This window comes from Oratosquilla oratoria, chromosome 1, assembly GCF_046742065.1.
Source record: "Oratosquilla oratoria isolate Oo_2021 chromosome 1, ASM4674206v1, whole genome shotgun sequence".
NCBI lineage: Eukaryota > Metazoa > Arthropoda > Malacostraca > Stomatopoda > Squillidae > Oratosquilla > Oratosquilla oratoria.
The window spans coordinates 33142171-33146433 of record NC_134777.1 but is presented as its reverse complement, the minus strand read 5'-3'; positions in this window follow the sequence as shown (position 1 = coordinate 33146433).

The following is a 4263-nucleotide window of genomic DNA, read 5'->3' as shown; positions in this document are numbered from 1 at the left end:
TTAAACAGCTCCTCGACCACTCAAACCCAACTGACCCATCCTTTCTCAATGAAGTCCCACAGCATCCAACTGCACAAGAACTGGATTCAATACCCACAATAGAAGAGGAAGTCAATTCATTGGCTGCCCTTAAAAATCAAAAGCCTGCTGGACCAGACGACATCCCAGCTGACTTCCCCAAATACGTAGGTACTGAAATGACAACCCTCCTACAACAACTCTTCCAGTGCTGTTAGGAATCTGGTTATGTTCCGCAACAGTTCAAGGATGGCAGAATCGTCACTACCTATAAGATAAAGTGTGACAAGTCTCTATGCAACAATAGCAGAGGTACCACTATCCTTTTAAACAGCAGGCAAGATATTAGCACGCATTATTCTAGTGAGAGCATCAGACCATAAAGTTGTCTGAGCTTTTCTTAAAACAGCCGATAATAGGGAAGCAATCAGCCAAGGCAATGGATATGAGGAGGGACAGGGGACGTCAGATATGATCAGCCCTCCTTCTTCAGTGGAAATTATCCTCCAAACACAAAAGACTACTGCGTGACTCGGCTCCGTAGAGGTGTCCTCAAAAGACCCCCAAAATATAAGCTGTATAATTAAGTAAGCAGTCACTACTCCATACAGGAGAAAGACAGACAGACGGGCAGCCAGAAAGAGACAGGCAGACGTACAGTCAGATACACACACACACACACACACACACACACACACACACACACATACAGACAGATAGTCAGATAGGCAGAAAGACATATGGGTGGACAAGCAGAGAGAGAGAGAGAAGGATAGAGGGAGAGAAGGGAGAGAGGGAATAAATAGAGAGCCAGAGGGAGAGACAGAAAGAGAAAGAGAGAGAGATAAAGAGAAAGATAAAGACAAAGAGAAGGAGAGAAAGAAAAAGAGAAACAGGAGAAAGAGAAAGAGAAAGAAAAAGAAAAAAGTGAGAGAAATAAAGAAAGAGAGAGAGGGGGAGAGAGGGGGAGAACGAGAACAAGAAAGAGAAAGGAAAAAAGAAAGGGGAAAAAGAAATGGAAAAAGATAAAGAGAAAGGGGAAAGAGAAAAAGAGAAAAAGAAAAAGAACATTAAAGAGAAAGAGAAAGAGAGGAAGAGAGTGTGTGTGTATGTGTGTGGCAGACCACCGGGAAGGACCCTCCTCGAAGCGGCACGTGGCCAACGGAGCACCACGCGACCGAGCGAGCGACCACACAGCCACAGGTTGTTCGCTTCTCCTCCTCCAACACATCCTCCTCCTCCTCCTCCTCCTCCTCTTCCTGCGTTCACGCATGATGAATGGCCGCCTGCGACACGTCCGGAGCCTAAAAGCGACACCTCCTTTGTAAGAGCTGTTAGGTCGTGTGCCCGCCAACAGAAGTCTTCCATCGTGTCCCTTTACTAAACCGTGGCCGCGATCCGCTCTGCGGTGGCGGGAACATCGGCAGATGCGACGTGTGGCCTCGAAGAGGTTATGGCAGGGGCGCCTCTGAAAGACCACCGGCGAAGGGGGACCCACCTGACACTCGGCTATAAAGGGCGGCCACAGATCCTCCTGCTTCAGTTGAGACTTAGACTTGGTGCTGAGGGCTCGAGTGTGTGTAGATATGCGCGTATAGTGAGTTCTGCGATCTGCAAGAGCTTGGTTCCTCTGTAAAAGATGAATCGGTGCAGTGTTTTCGGCATTTGTGTCGCTGAATACGTGACCAGTGAACGGGTCATATGTGCTTGCGCTTGTGCCCAGCAGTCAAGAGTTAGTGAATAAGATGGTGTTTATTTCGATACACATGGTTCTTGCCAGACAGTGAAAAAAGGTAGATAAAGAGAATATGTCAAGGTCAGTACGAGCATTCTGTTAACAAATGAGGCGAGTACACCAAAAGGGGAACAACGTAAGGACCACAGAAAGACGAAATCCAGCAGATGAACTTTGTGTATACTTTGAACCCAAAGAAGGCGTTTGACGAGGTGCCGCGTAAGAGGCTTGGTGGAAATTCAACCTCTTCCATTATTACGATCCCTTTCTTTTTACGATGTCTGTCGACATGCGATTTTAGTCATTCCCTTGGATCCTTCTCAGGAGCGAAGAGGCCAGAGCCTTCAACCTCTTCAACTGGTTCACCAATAGAGTGGTCTACGAACGTAATAGACTTAGTAACCATGTAGTGAGCGCTGAAACTATCGGTTGTTTTAAGAAAAGGTTAGAAAACTTAATGGATGGGGGATGACAGGTGGTAATGAGCATGGAAATGCTTAGTGTAGGCCTTGTGGTCTCTTGCAGTCTCCTTCATTCTTATGTTCTTCACACCGGGTGGTCCCTCCATCATGGTTTCGGCCGTTTCCCTCCTTTCCGCGTCTCCCTTCCTCCCCGCCTCAGCCCCCTTCAGTGACCAAAGGGTTAATATCGAGTGTTTTATCACCGATAACCAGCGTTTCTCTCCTTGGAGACAATATGGCGCCAAAGCGGTGGAGTCACAGGCGCTGGGAGAAATAACGCGAAAAGCAGCATAAAGGAGAGATAATAAAAGTTAAAAAATATCACCATTCTTCTTTGGGTGAAAATTAGTTTCCAACCATAAAAGACTGTGGTCCGTAGAGTTGTTAAGGGTTTAAAGTGTAGGACAAAAGGAAATTAGAGGCATTGCTCATGATTACTTAGCGCCTTTCTCGCTTCTTGTATTCATGAACGAGACCTTGCAGAAGATACTGGACATACGAAGGAAAAAAAAACAGGTTAAAAATAAACAGACCTTGCAGTGCGGTCAGGTAAAAAAAATGGATTAATTGAACGAAGCCAAAAGTATTGGATGGAGTAAAGCCAGACAAGAAGGTGCGGGGGAGGGGGTTGGTTGGCAGAAAAGGGGTAGTGACGACAAACAAATTGAGAGAGTAGAAATTGAAGAGGAGAAAATGGAATGGGTCTAAGTGTCACATTCACTCAAAGTATCGTCTAAACAAATATACAACACAGTCTGAAGAGCACGATAATGGAAGGCAAACACTAATCTGGCATTCATCAGCTGCGTTGAGATGGACAAAGCGAAACCATCCATTCAGACAGCTTGGAATGCTACAGCAAAGATACGATACGTAAATAGGATGTAATGAGACTAAAATGTGCTAAAGAACATCATGGAAGTTGTGGCAAACCTACAGAGACCGACATGTGAAGAACAACTGGACACATTAAGAGTACAATACTTATTATGATGAATGTGCAAATGCGTTAAACAACTATGAAGACTGTGGCAAAACGTCTATGGACAGAAAGAAAAGGAATTCTCAAAAACTTATATATATATGTATGTATATATATATATATATATATATATATATATATATGTATATATATATATATACATATATATATACATATATATATATACCTATATATACATATATATATATGTATATATATACATATATATACATATAATAATGCCAAGATGCTTATCCTTTTTAAACGAACAATAAATACCTTTATCGTAAGCAGTAGAAGCCCGAGCTATAAAAGACTTTTACGGGAAGAGATATTGCGTCATCAGAGATTAAAGCACAACCACACACAAAAAAATAGATCGAATTAACACATGAATAAATTAATTCATTATTTGACTACAAAAAGGCATATAAATAATCAAACGCGAACGTACATACGTTCACTTACCCGTACGCGCACACCCGAGCGCACATACACACACACACAAACACACAAGCATACACACACAAACACACAAACATACACACACATACATGAGCACAAATATGTACACACACGAACACGCACACATATACACACAAACAAGCACACACCCTCACGTATACAAACACACACGAGCACAAATATGTACACATACAAACACGCACACATATACACACAAACAAGTACACACACGAGCACGTATATTAACACACACATACACACACACATCTCCTAAAAATGAGGTGACTGAAACATTGAATTGGTAGTCACTGGAGGTAAAATTGACCATTTGGTTTTTCAATTTACACTGGAGGGTAGGGATAAAGGAAAAAATAACCAACAAAAATCTAATTTATGTAGAACTGAGAAAGTACATCGAAGAGGTAGGCTGGAGAGAGTTCAATGAGATTAAAGAAACAAAGATGACATCTTCCTAAAATATCATATAAGAGGGCTGGGGAAAGTGTGCCAAAGATGGATGAAAGAAAATCACGAAAAAGGGGGTCAGTTTAATAACGATGAGCAGTGACATGGGCGTCATGGAGAGGATGGGGGCGGGGGTG